The 15181-nt window shown below is 40.8% G+C and overlaps 1 protein-coding gene across 2 annotated transcripts in view; it reads right to left on the bottom strand.

Annotated features, from left to right (window-relative positions):
• The window catches only part of ATP10B (ATPase phospholipid transporting 10B (putative)), a 280412-nt gene that overhangs the window by 137345 nt on the left and 127886 nt on the right, over positions 1 to 15181 (bottom strand). For both annotated transcript variants that reach the window (XM_030825602.1, XM_030825591.1), the window contains exon 3: positions 3353 to 3478. The gene's annotated coding sequence lies outside the window, so the exon portion shown is untranslated. The remainder of the gene's footprint in view (positions 1 to 3352; positions 3479 to 15181) is intronic.

Below are 15181 nucleotides of genomic sequence, written 5' to 3'. Positions count from 1 at the left end.
GCAAGCAAATAAATTTCTCGACAGAGACTTTCCATAGCCATGAGACAATATCACATACTGTTTTTCCTTTATTGTAATATGCGCATGTTATGTTCTGAATAGCAGCACACAAATCCAAGTACATCTTTCTGAAGAATAATAGACCAAAGTTGGTAATCTGTTTTTTCTTAAAGAAAAGCCTATTAATATCAGATGAGTGGAAGAGAATCTATAAAGTCAAAATGACTAAGAATCTCCTATGACAAGACCACAAACCCACAGAAGCAGAAACAGGAGAAGAAAGAGAAGAGACAAAAAAGAATTGGGAAGAAAGTAGAGACACAGGCTTCAACATTTAAGTACTCTTGTGGCTTGAATGGCAAAATGCCAGTGGAGACTTGGAGAAGCAGCACATTGATAAATCAATCAGACACTACAAGCTTGAAGAAGAGTGATAGAGTGCTGTCCCCTGGCTGGAATGCCTTATGGGGGTTGGGAGTTGCACGTGCCTCCAGGAAATATCCACCTTCAGAAGACTTAGTCTCTGAAGTCCAATTTTCCCCTCTTCATTAAACCTCAATTGTTGGCAAGAGACCATGGATGTTTAGAAAAACCACTGGGCATTGCTTTTTATATGCTCGTCTGATTGAGGCCACTGAGGCAGACCCACTGACATTCCCTGGTGTCCAGGGAGATTGACAACCACCGCAACATTTTTAGGGTGTCGTTGAGGTTTTGTTGTCTGATTTTTAAAACAAAACTAGTATTCTTTCTGGGGGTATTTTGGCTTATTATTCTGATATAGGAAATTGAGATAAAAGCAAATTAACACGTGTAGGAAGCTATACTCAACCCCTGCCCCCTTCCAATCTCTAATAACTTCATTCTGTCCTTTCATGAGAGAGCCAAGGAGATAACACCCCATTTAGTGAGTGGATAATTAATTTCGATTTTCTCAATCTTTTTAGAGTTGTACATGTGAGGATCTGGTGACTTTTTACATCTCCAATATAATGTTCTCTATCACAAGTGCTTCTTAATTGTCCAGGATATAGGTATGACATCTAGGCAGCTTTACTTTCCTTTGGACCATTAGTAAGACAAATGGCTTTGCTGTCCAGCAGTGTGGGGTGGGGCGCTGTTGAGTACAGAATCATGTAGAGAAGCCTCTGATGGTGGCAGAAGGCATGTAAGGGTTTGGAATCTGTAATATCACCGGGTATAAATTGAGAAGAGAAGTAAAAGGCAAGTTTGAGTTAAATGTATTCCGCCCTTCTGCTATGTTCCTGTGGCACTGAGACTTGTTCTACATCATGATGGAAGAGCTGTCTGTCTAGGGAAAAATCCATCCTGACTCTGATTTATCTGCACAATGACAACAATGCAAGGTTCTTGAATTATCTCATGGATTAAAGACCCCTTAGAGACTGAGATTCAGACAGTGTATACTGGCACCATGATAGCAAGCAGACAAATGATACACACCAGAGAGCCAGGCAACAGACCTGTGTAGATATGCGAGCTAGTTATGTGACAGATATGGCCTTGCAAATCAGTACAGACAGACAGACCCCTTGGAAAATAGTGTTGAGACCATCAATAACTCATATACCAATGACAACAAAAACTTGTTTCTACTTCAACACAAAAAATAAATTCTAGGTGCATTAAAGACCTGCTTCATTGAGGGATGGGGTGAGGATTAAAACAAAATACAAGAGCATATCCTTATGGTCTTGAGGTAGGGAGGAAACTCTTAGGGCACAGGTATCAATAATGAAAAATTGATAAATCTCACTACATTAAACTTTCTGTACCCTAAACAACATGGAAAGGTAAACCACAGATTGGGAGGAGATGTTTGTAACATTATTAGATAAACAAATTTGAAAAGGAAAAGATAACTCAATAGAAAAATAAAAAATGACACGAACAGTTTATTCACAGAAAAGAAATCCAAATATCTCCAAATCATACAGTTATTTTCAGCTTACCTAGTAATCAGGGACATGTAAATTAAAACAGCAATGAAGTTACCTTGTTATACCATCATCAGACTGGCGAAAAATGAGAAGTCTAATTAAAGTTGAGATTTGGCAAAGATGAGATGCAATGGATACTTTCATAAACAAATTTTTGTGACCATTTTGAGAAGAATTTAGCTTGCTTTATTTATTTATTTATTTTTGAGACAGTGTCTCACTCTGTGGCCCAGGCTGGAGTGCAGTGGTGTGCTTTCGGCTCACTGCAACCTCTGCCTCCTGGGTTCAAGCAATTCTCTGACTCAGCCTTCTGAGTAGCTGGGATTATAGATGCCTAACACCACGTCTGGCTAATTTTTGTAGTTTTAGTTGAGATGGGGTTTCACCATCTTGGCCAGGCTGGTCTTGAACTCCTGACCTCGTGATCCACTATCCTGGGCCTCCCAAAGTGCTGGGATTACAGGCATGAGCCACCATACTCGGCCAGAATTTAGCTTTATTAAGCCGTGTTGAAAGTGCACATGTTCTTAGACCCAGCATTTTCACATTTATATACATACCTTGAAGCAATTTGCACACATGTGCACAAGGAGAGCTTCAGAAATATGAATTACATCATCATTCAGTAAATGTCAAAAATGGAAACAATTTAAATGTCCATCAAAGAGTAGAATAAAAAAATTGTAACATATTTATAAAATAGAATACCTTATGGCAATTAAAATTGTACTATATCTCATGAATATACAGCATATAATAATGTCTTATTAAGGGTTAACTATTATTTTGCTGTAAGTACTACTATAAGCACTTTGCATGTCAATATTAATTCATATAACTCTCATAACAACCTTGTGATGGGGGTACTATTAGCATCCCCATTTTATAGATGAAAGAAGTAAGAAGCAGAGAAGTTTAAGTATTTAAAGGTCTCATAGCTGTCGGTGGCAGAGTTGGGCTGTGAACCAGCCCATCTACTCCAGAATTGGTGCTTTAACACTATACTTGCCTCATAAAACAAACAGAATGCTAGGAAACAAAATATAAAGTTGAGCAAAAAGTTCCACTGGGAAGACGATACATCGGAGTCTCCGTTATCTAGGGTTAGGTTCAGCCACATTTAACAACTACAAAAACAACAACAATAAGTGGCTTAAACAAGGTAGAGGTTTCTTTATGACATAAAACAAATCTAGAGGTAGGTAGTCCAAGGCTGATATGGAGGCACCAAGGTCCTGCGGGACCCCGTTTTTTCTGTTCCATCATCCTTAGCTCTGGTTTCCATCATCAAGGTGGTGTCATGGACCAAAGGACTATTGGAGCTACATCCACCTCAGTCATGTTCCACATAGGAAGAGGAAAGAAACGGGGAAGCAAAGCAAAAGATATACCTGTCAGCGGAGTCCCTTTAAGGAGGTTAGCCCAGTGACCTTTGCCGTGCCCCTATAGCCACAAGAAGAGGGGGCAGATGTAGTCCTTTAGCTGAACAAATTGTTGATCAGAATAAAATGCAAGTTCTGTAAGCAAGAAAAGAAAATATTGAGTACGCAACTAACAGTTCAGTTATAAATGCTATTTATATAAGGGTTAAAACAATGCTACATATTCTTTAAGCAAAACTATACTGTTTTGAATTTTACATATACTTATGATGGTAGAAAAACATGTGTGGAAATAATACCAAGTTTAGGACAACAGTAATGCTTGGAGAAGGAGGGGAATTGGAGGGGAATACACAATAAACTTCAACTCTATCTCTAACTTTTTTCAAAGAAAATCTAAAACAAAAATGATGTAATGTTCAAATGTGATTAGCTGGATAGAAGGCAAAGCCTGGTGTGTCTCTGGGGAGCGTATGTATATCTCCAATTCTCTTCTTCTGTTGTTCAGTTCTCTTTTTCTGTCTCAATTTTCTCTCTTCCTGTAGAAAAAGGTCTGAATCCCTGAGAACTGCCTTCCCTGCTAAAAGTTCAAGCCCTCAGTGAACTTGGGACAGTTTGTTCCAAAGTGAAGCAGTTTGGGAGAGCACCTGCTTTAACGGTGATATATTGGTTGAGAGCTTATCAAATATCACACACTAAGCTAAGCCTTTCACCAATATGAATTTATTTAATCCTCACGAGATCCCTGGCGCTAAAACTATTGTTATTCCCATATTACAGAAGAGGAAACTAGGGCTTAGTAAAGTTAAATATCCTCCCTAAAACCCTACAATTCATGGGAGCATGTTCCAGGTTGGAATCCATACTTGTCTGACTTCAGAACTGGGGCCCAAATCTGCCATGCTGTACTGAGACGCTTAATGAGCTTTACTAAAGTCCAGTCACACTCCCTGCTCCATCTCCTAGTAGACTTCTAGGAAGGGCTCTCTGGTATGTACCCAAAACTAGTCACAAGGGATGAGGCGGGGTACTGAATCTGGAATGAAAACATAGGTTGGATTTACCCTGTACTTGGTGGGATCTCAGTTGGGGGGCCACAGAGGGCCAGCCAGGCTGAGATTAAGGAGAAAGCAAGCAAGGGGCTAATTGCTCAGAGAGAGGATTTGGTCTACAAACTAAAGAAATAGGAGGGCTGCTTAAGCATTTTGTTATTCATGGTCTTGCCTCTGCAGGGCAGAAAGCAGCAATGTACTTGAGGTGGAAACTTTGGCCAGGAATCGGATACATACACTGACGTCCCTAGTGCCATTTCTTTCCCAAATCTAAACTAGGTGACTAGTTTTGGGTACATACCAGAAAGCCCTTCCTAGAAGTCTACTAGGAGATGAAGCAGGGTGTGTGACTGGACTTTAATAAAGCTCGTTAAGTGTCTCATTACAGCATCGCAGATTTGGGCCCCAGTTCTGAAGTCAGACAAGTATGGATTCCAACCTGGAACATTAATCACTCTGCATTCTCCTTGTCTTAGTCCATTTTGTGTTGCTCTAACAATACCATTGTCTCAGAACATCAGAGACTGGGTAATTTATAAAGAAAAGAAGTTTATTTAGCTTATAGTTTTATAGACTGTGAAGTTCAAGGGCATAGCCCTGCTTTTTGGTGAGAGTTTTTGTGCTGCATCATAACACGGTGAAGAAGATCATAGGGGAAAAGTACTCACACAAAGAGACAAAACCCCAGGGGTGTCCTGGCTTTATAAGAACCTACTCTCATGGGAACTAATCCATTTTTGTGAGAACTAATCCAGTATCATCATAGCAAGAACTCACTCACTACCTTGGGAATGGCACCAAGCCACCCAAGGGGGATCCGACCCCATGGCCCAAACACCTTTCATCAGAGCCCACCTTCCATACTGCCATATTGGGGATCAAATTTCAACATGAGTTTTGGTAGGGACAAACCAAACCCTAGTAACCCTCTAGAGTGCTCCTCGTGGACAGGGACTACATCTGGTTCAAGATCCGCCACTGTCCCAGCACATAGCACGAACTTGAATGTTGAATGAACAGATGAATAAACAAAGGAATAAGTAAACTCAACAGGATTGAAGTTCATCAGAGTTCTCCGGACTGGGACTGAACAATTAGCCAATAAATAAAAAAAACACTGTATTAGGTTGGTGCAAAAGTAATTGGGGTTTTTACCATTAAAAGTAATGGCGGCCGGGCGCGGTGGCTCACACCTGTAATCCCAGCACTTTGGGAGGCCGAGACGGGCGGATCACGAGGTCAGGAGACTGAGATCATCCTGGCTAACATGGTGAAACCCCGTCTCTACTAAAAATACAAAAACTAGCCAGGCATGTTGGCAGGCGCCTGTAGTCCCAGCTACTCAGGAGGCTGAGGCAGGAAAATGGCGTGAACCCAGGAGGTGGAGCTTGCAGTGAGCCGAGATCACGCCACTGCACTCCAGCCTGGATGACAGAGTGAGATATCGTCTCGAAAAAAAAAAGTAATGGCAATAACTGCAACTACTTTTGCAACAACCCAATAGTTCCTGGAGGGCAAAGGCCAATGCGTGATTTGTGTTTGTATGCCTTGCCTAGCACTGTGCCCATAGCCGTGCTTGCTGAATGGTTGTTGAGTTGAATGGAGATGAGTTATTACATAAAAACAGAGATTTATAACAATGGACTGGAATGGCATAGGACATTCAAGAGATCCATATGGAAAGAGCCAGTGACTTGTTTGAACATAATCTCAAAACTCTACTATAAACATTATTATGCTCATTAGGATAATATTATCCTCATTAGGAAAAGTAAAATAATACGGCCATTATTTGGTCTATTCTATGCGCCAGGTGCTGTTGAGTAGATTATCTCTAATACTTACCATCACTTTGCAAGGGAAGTGTGATTATTACCATTTTCCAATGAAGAAACTCAGTCCCAGAAGGTTAAGCAGCTTCCGGAAGCTCAGATTATAAAAGACCCGGGCAGGATTTATATGCAGGTCTCTTGGGCCTATCATTCTGCCATCCCAAGAAAAACTAACAGAGCTATTATGGTGGTTAGACTTTTTCCTTTCACAAATGGAACTGCAGCATCAACAAATGGCAGGAAAGAAGTTGCATTTCTTCCTTCAGTAAAGATTCTGAAATGTCCTGTAACTCCTCCCAAGGCATTGGTGATTTTATGGCTACTCTGAATTTACTTGAATTGCAACTGCTAACCTAATTGTTTTCTGCTGGCAAATCTAGTGAATGTAATATAAGCCCTTATTTCCCCTTGGTGTGATGTTATGAATTGGTATTATGCTTATGGGAACTCTTTGTATACCATAAAAATACCAACACTAATCATGAAAATAAATGAAGGGGAAAATAACCCCCAAAATATGTGCTTTTGCAACATTTATTAGAAAGCAAAAATGAAACACTGAATGTAAAGGCTATAGTATAATTTATTTTCTTTCTTTTTAAATAGGCTTAAAAAACTAAGTGCAATGGAGTTTAAAATGAAAACACTGGCTTTCTTTCCTGGGAAATATGTCTCTTAACAAGCTTCTTCAGCACTCTTCTTTGCTCCAGGGTCTTCTGGACTGAATGAAAATTAAAGTCAGCTCTCTTACAACTTTTCTTATGAGTCAATATGCCTGAAAGCTTCTTCAATCAGGCGTTGGCCAAGAAATCTTGATCCTTGTTGTGTGATATAAAATATTCTTTGCAATTACTAGCTTATTTCAACAATTTCAGCACAGTTTTCTGGAAGATTCTTCCTTTTCTTTTCTGCATTTGCAGCTTTTCCTTGAGTTTATAGCCCTCTCTTCCTGATAAGCTCAAACCATCCTTTCCTCATGTTGAAAATTCCTTCCTGGATGTTTTACCACATGGGTTCTTAGTTTTTCAAAGAGAAACGTTGCCTTGGTCAGCACTGTAGCTTTGGTAGAGAAGCATATAATTTGCATGCTGCTTACAAAGGTTTGCAATAAAAAATTATTCCCTCCCACAACTAAGCCAATTGCTTTTTATTATTGGTGATTACACTGGACTGATTTCAATTCCCTCAGTGAATAATTGGCATAAGATTTGATTGAAGTAAGCCTATTGTAAATACAAGTTGGTGTTGTCATGAAGTATGTGCATATGTGTGTGTGCAAATATTTATAATAAAAAACAGTTTAAACATGGAAAGTTGCCATCTGGGCCTTCATAGGTTGGAGACTGCGCACACATCTTGCTTTTTTTTGAATCACAGGACAGGATGTCAGAACATCTCGGGGTTCATGGACCATGGTGCTCTGTCCGTATGGACTGTTAATACATCCTGAACAATGAATATCCATGGGAAATCATGATGATGCTGACTTGATTTATAATATTGATTTTTATCAAAAAGAAAATAAGGTTTTGAGGTACAAAATAGATTCTGCTAGATATCTAATACTGCCATGTGAGGGCTAATGCTCTCACTTTTGCCTCATTTAGGCCCCAGACCGTTGCCACAAGTGTCACTGCATAAAGGAAGAAGTGTGACATAAAGAGTTCTGAACAGGCTGCTGCAGTGCCACTCAAGATTTCCATTGAAGCTTCTGAAAATTAAACTTTTAAATCTCTGTCATTTAGGCTAGTCATTATTATCTTTAAAGTTGCAGATGACTGAGAGACTGATGAGAGGAAAATGTGAGAGGCAGGTGGAAAAGGCTAAGAGGATGGGGCTACTGTGCTAGTCAGCTAAGATGGGCCACATTCAAGCTGATGAGTGGGTTCCTAGGCCAGTCTTGCAGAGAAAACATGAAGAAGAGCTAAAAGACAGGACAGATGGCTAAAAAGGCTTCTTTTGACTTTATATCCCCCGATTACAATCCACACAGGGCTGACTGCTCTCTTGGCTCTTGGATTCTATGAGATGCTCCTCATTCCTTTCAATATGCCCTCCCTTAATAAGACAAAATTAAGAAACAACTCCAAAGCTGGCCCTGTCTTGGAGCCATTATGCCATTTTGCAAACCACTGGATCCAGACTACCTGGATGCAAATCCTAGCTCTGCTTCTTACTAGCTGTGAGTCTCAACCTCTCAGGATCTCAATTACCTCTTTGTGTGGGGATAATAATAATATATACCTCTTGGGCTGTGAGGATTCCATGAAATAATATTTCTAAAACATTAGAATGAGTGCTTCATAGGAAGTGTTTGTCATAAGTGGCTGTTAACTAAATATATCCAAGCAAACAAACATATTTCAGATAGCCTGTGGGTTCTTATGAGTCTATTAATCTAGGTTAAAAATCTCATAATTTGGATTAAAATTTGTGTTTATACTCAGAATGGGATATTATTTCTTTGAAGATTACATTCCCTGGAATATCATCTATACAAAGACTTAGAACCACAAATTAAAGATGAAATAATGAATTTAACTCATTTCCCCTTCTCCCATCTAAAATCAGGGGAAATTATTATTGAGGCTTCACTTTGTATTCATTCATTCATACTGTCATGTGTTCTGCCTATACTCTTCCCACTGGGTTGTTTTAGCACCATGTGAACAGATCATCCATTCCCTTATGAACTTGGTTGCTACTTTAGCTGCTCCCAAGAATTTGAAATATTCATTCCAGACCAAACAGCCTTTCTGCTGGCAGCAAGCATGTCAAAACACAGGGAAAAAGATTCAGGGATTAAAAAAAAAATAAGGCACAGAAAACAGGACTTGCCATACCAAATGGAGCAACTCTTATTTACAAATGACCTCTAACTTCTGAGATCAGCCCAAATACAGAAGCATCTGCCATCACTGGGAACATCCAACACTCTTCACCCTGACAAGGGGCCTCCAAAGACTTGATTCCATTTCAATCTAATTGGGTCTTTGCCCTCTCCTGCTTTCCTCCAGCCATGCACAGCAAGCCAAACCATCTTGGGATGGAAAGCCAGCCCAGAGATGAGCGACACCTTGATAGTGGAAGCAGAGAGTGGAGGCAGGGCAGCAGCTCTGCTAATTACAGAACAACCAGGTGCATTGATTTCAGCTTCATACAGAGCATACTGAGATTACTGTCCATGGAATCTCAGACCTTTCACTGATGGCTGTGTTTAGATAGAATTTTCCTTTCGCCAAGGCATAGCACACACAGAAGTCTTCCTGCGTGAACCATCTAACCTATCTGTGGTTCATCTTAATGGCAGTGACCGAATTTTCTAAGTCACAAATGGACAAGTATGTGTGTATGAGATGGACAGTGCCTATGTCAAGAGAGATGTCTTGGAAAATCTGGGCTGACTGACTGTTATACCTTTTCATACTTCTACGCATTAAATATTCATCAAGCATATACTAAGGTTGAAATGCTGTTGCAGAAGCTGGTGATATGGCATGAACTTGACAGGTGAGACCATTGCCTTCATGAAGCTTACATTTTGGTGGAGGAGATATATAAAGAAAAAATAAACAAGATCATATCAGACTGTGTTTAGTTCTCTGAAGGAATACACAGCGAGAAGAGGAGGAGGATGTAACAGTAGCTAACTATTATGCACCAGGCACAATTCTAAGCATTTTGCTTGTATTAACTCATTTATCTATCATAATCATCATATCATTTTGGTTATTTTCCCCCACTTGGCAGATGAGAAAATTGAGGCAGAGAGAGTAAGCATAATTTGTCCTCAAATGGCCATAGCAACTTCATCCTTTCAGTTGTTGGTCAAAATTTTTTGTGTCATTCTTATTTCTCTCTCTCCCCTACATTCTCTCTCTTGCTCTCTTTTCCTATATCTAGCCATAAACAATTAATCAAGAAATACCATGTTCTTTACACTAATGTATAAACAGTCTATTTCTTGTTGCCTCCACTAATACTACCCTGATCCAAGCCACCATTATATCTCCTACCTGATTGCACTTTTATTTGGCCTCCTGAGTCTGTTCTTAAAAAAGCACACAGTATGTTCACTGTAGCATGAGTCACAATAGAAAAGACATGGATTCAACTTAAATGCCCATCAATGATAGACTGGATAAAGAAAATGTGGTACATATACCCCATGGAATATTGTGCAGCCACAAAAAAGAATGATATTATGTCCTTTGCAGGGACATGGATGGAGCCATTATCCTTAGCAAAGTAATACAGGAACAGAAAACCAAATCACTGCATGGTCTCATTTGTAAGTGGGAACTAAATGATGAGAACACAAGGGTACAGAGAGGGGAAGAACATATGCTGGGGCCTATTGGAGGGTGGAGGATGGGAGGAGGGAGAGGATCAGGAAAAATAATGGGTATTAGGCTTAGTACCTGGATAATGAAATAATCTGTACCATGAACCCCCATGGCACAAGTTTACCTGAGAAGCTATAATTCCTTTTTTTTTTTTTTTTTTTTTTTTAGAGACAGAGTCTCACTCTGTGACCCAGGCTGAAATGCAGTGATGTAATCATAGCTCTCTGTAACTCTGAACTACAGGCCTCAAGTGATCATCCCACCTCAGTCCCCCAAAGTGCTGGAATTACAGGAAGGGGCCAGTGCACCTGGCCACATCCTTAAAAATATGTCAAGTTATTTCTCAACTGCACTCAAAACTCTCCACTGGCTTCCTATATGTTTGGAGTAAAAGTAAAGTACCATAACTATAATTCTAACTATAATTCCTTTGTATTTGTATCCCTTAGTTACTCTGCAGTTAATACTGACAGCCCTATACGTTCTGGCCCCTCCTCTCTCCTCTGATCCTCTAAGTTCCCCTTCTCTCTTGTTCAGTCTGCTCCAGCTATAATGGCCTCCCAGTTGTTGTTAGGTCACACAGGTCATGTGCTCCCTCAAAGACTTCGAACCTGTGATTACCTCTGTCTTGATACCTGCAAACCTCTCTTGAGCACCTCCTGTTTCTTGCTCTTTTTAATGAGAACTTCCTTGACCATCCTATTTAAAACTGTAAGTTCCCTCCACTCTGAGAGCTTTTGTCCTCCTTCCTTGCATTTTTTTTATTCAAAGCATTTATCATCTGATGTAATATATATTTTTACAGTTTTTGTTTGCTTATTGCCGTTGCTTTCCACTACTAGCTTGTAAACTATATGAAAACAGGGACTTTTGTCTGTTTTGTTCATTGCTTTTTCCAGAAAGCCTAAAATAGTTCCTTGTATGTAGGAAACACTAAATAAATATCTGTTGAATTAATGAATTACGGAAGAAGACCTATTCCTCTGACTTAATAAAAATAGTTTAAGATGAAAAAAGATAATGATGTCTGATTTAGGAAAGAAACAGGAGTAAGAATGACTGCAAAATAGATGAAGAAAGGAGGATATACTTACAGGGGAAGAACAATTTGAAGAGATGGCAGTCATAAAAATAACCTGAACATACGGAAAGCAAAATCTTTGGTTGAGTTCACTTAAGTTCTGTCTTCACTGATTACCCTGCTTTACTCACTAAGAATGTCTGTGACTTGGGGAAAACTACATTCTTCACTCTAGATCTTGCAGTAAAATAAGGGCAGTGCATGAATGTTTCATCATGTTACCCAGCTCTAATTTTCTGGATACATCACAGGCTTACGATGGGATTCTTTTTTTTTTTTTTTTTTTTCTTGCTCTGTCGCCCAGACTGGAGTGCAGTGGCGTGATCTTGGCTCACTGCAAGCTCCGCCTCCCGGGTTCATGCCATTCTTCTGCCTCAGCCTCCCAAGTAGCTGGGACTACAGGCGCCCACCACCACTCCCAGCTAATTTTTGTATTTTTAGTAGAGATGGGGTTTCACCATGTTAGCCAGGATGGTCTCGATCTCCTGACCTTGTGATCTACCCGCCTCAGCCTCCCAAAGTGCTGGGATTACAGGTGTGAGCCACCGCGCCTGGCTTACTATGGGATTCTTAGGTAGAAGATGCACTAGCCTGTTGCCATTGATTATTCTGAATGCTACATTGGTGGGAAGAAATAGAGTGAAGGAAATGGCAAAATCTGTGACTCAGATTTTTTAATAATCTGGAAACTGAGGCCCTGAACCAGAATTTTTTTGTTTTTTTCTTCTTGATTATAGTTCTGTAAAGAGAAGGACATGTAGTCAGTGAGGAGTATGGGAGTTGGAGAAGGCATTTTTGGAGAGAATAAACATGGAAGGCTAATCTCAATCATGGAAAATGAGAGTCTGGGAAAGGTGTGCCTTTTCCCAAACCACAGAACAATTCTAGGAAGCATCAGGAGAGCCACTGAGAGATGCATGAGCCTAACTCAGGGTGGTGCAAGTTCCATGGCCTCACTAAGACGTTGCTTCATAATATGGTCAATGTCACTCTGGGGTGCTTTAGACCTTTTCTCTGCATGGTGAGTTTATTGTTTGCTCACACCAGGGATAAGTGCAGGGTTTTTCTTAGGAAAGTTGCCTGGCATGCAAGCCCAGCCATGTAGGCCCAGAAGAGAAGCCCAGACAAGACTATTGTATAACCAAGGTGAAACAGGCCCAGGCATCAGCAACAGCCTGAGAATTTTTGGAAAACACATTTTCATCTTCAATTTACACCAGACCTGGAGTGGAGCTAAGTCATTACAAAGTGTTAGTCCTGTTCATCCCAGCCCTAGACAGCTAGCTTTGTTAAACAGATGCCGTCAGGTGCTGTCTCTAGGAGGCAGGATATCCCAAGACTGCTGCAAGAATCTGGTTCCCTTAAATTTGGCATTTCCTTATTCACAGCACACTGAAGTGACATCTTCCTGTCCTGAGAGAAGATAGAGAGTTGAAAAAGGAAATAAAGAGAGAGCAAGGGGGTGGGGGAAGAAGGGGATGAGGAAGTAGTAGGGAGGGAGGAGGAGGAGGAGAGATGAAGAAGAGAAGGCTGCAAGTGTGAGCTGTCATTTATTGGGTACTATGAAAGGAAAATATCTTTGGCCCTTTCAAGCTGGGAACCTCTCAGGGCAAATCTGCCTCCCATTCTACCAAACTCAACCCTCTGCTCACAGAGATAGATCCATATTCTGATTGCCTCCTTTGGAAAGACTTATCAGAAGCTCAAAAGAGTGCAACCATTTGTCTGTCACCTACCTGTGACCTGGAAGCCCCTGGGGGTGGGGTGGGGGCCTTGCTTTGAATTGTCCTCACCTTTCCGGAAGGAACTAATGTACTTCTTACATATATTGATTGATGTCTCAGGTCTCCCGAAAATGTATAAAACCAAGCTGTGCCCTGACCACCTTGGGCACATGTCATCAGGACTTTCTGAGGCTGTGTCACGGGTGAGTCCTCAACCTTGGCAAAATAAACTTTCCAGATTAACTGAGACCTGTCTTAGATTTTCTGAGTTTACGGTACCTGCTACATATTAGTATTATATTGGACATTGTACACTGAAAGCATGAACGCCGATCCTTACAAACACCACAAGGGATAGGCACCTCTATCATCATTTTCCACAGGAGAAAACTGAGACTTAGAGGCATGAGTGAATGGCTGAGGCCACACAGGTGTAAGTGGTAGAGCCTACACAGGCCTGCCTGATTCCAAAGCACACGCATTTCCCAATATGCTTTGCGAAAACAAAGGTAAAGAAGGTCAGGAAGAATATAGATGCAAGGCTCAGTGTGGTAAAGAAGTTAACCTTGCCCAAGGGAGGTCTGGTCTTTGTCCTTGGCTTCTGGTCATCTCTAAGCCCTTGGAATGTTATTCCTGAGGGTGTTTTCATTTTTATTTGCCTGGCGTGTTGGGTCCTGCCAAATAGTTTAACAATGTTTTTTTAGGGTGGGGACTTCGGGTCCCACGGTATCAGCTCAACTTCCAGGGGTGTTGGAGACTGAAATCAGCTATGTGTGCATACAACCCATAAAGGAAAATTAAAAAAATCTCAGGATCCCAAACTCCTTATGCCAAAGGGAAGGTTAAACCTACAGCCTGAGTCATGCAACACCCTCTTCCAAATGAGTAGCTGTTACTAGCATTATGCATTAGCCAGACCACCAGGAGAGGTAAAAGGCCTCAGGCATCTTCGAGTGTGACTGCCTCCACAGATCATTCATAGGTAAATTGTTTTTTGGCCTCTTGTGAACAAGGACACACCAATTGTAACTTTAGGTCTACAATCTAAGTCTTGCTCCTAAAACTATAATCTGTTTGGTTTCACACTGATGATGGCATTACAAGCTTATCTTCCCAGGTGTAGAAGACAAGAGATCAGTCAGCTCTCCACCTACCCAGAGAAGTCTACATAATTGATTCTTCCTTTACTTTTTTTTTTCTTTTCAAACATTCACCTTATCTTATGTAAAATGTAGATTTACTGGGCACTAACTAAAATCTCACAAGAATGTAACCATTCACCTTACTGCCTACCCTCTCTTCTTCTTGGATGCCTTCCCCTCTTTAAGGAAATGTGTAAATACTAAACTGCCTGAAAACCTATTTGGAAAAATAGGCACAGACATGTGTGTGGCTTGAGTATTTCCCAGATACACCCTGAAGCTGGCTTAACAAACCTCGATTGATTGAGATCTTTGCTTTAGTCCCTTATTTCAATTATCTAACTATACGTATGTGATAGAGCCCCAATACAAACTCTGGATACCACGACTCAGGGGAGCTTCCCTGGGTGGCAACACTGTGTATGTTGTCTCACACCGATGCCAGGCAAATTAACACTACCCATGGCTCCATGAGAAGAGGAAGGTGGGAACTCTGCATTTGGGTCTTCCCTGGCTTCTGCCTAATGTGTCTCTTCACTTGGCTGATTTTAATTGGTGCCCTTTCCATGCAATAAGACCTAACCACGAGAATAACAGCTTTCAGTGAGTTCTGTGAGTCCTGATAGTGAATTCTTCACACCTTTGGTCTTGCGGAACCCCA

Source organism: Nomascus leucogenys, chromosome 2 (genome assembly GCF_006542625.1).
Source record: "Nomascus leucogenys isolate Asia chromosome 2, Asia_NLE_v1, whole genome shotgun sequence".
NCBI classification, from domain to species: Eukaryota; Metazoa; Chordata; class Mammalia; order Primates; family Hylobatidae; genus Nomascus; species Nomascus leucogenys.
Note: the sequence above shows the minus strand (reverse complement) of the source record. Positions and strands in the feature narration are given on the sequence as shown.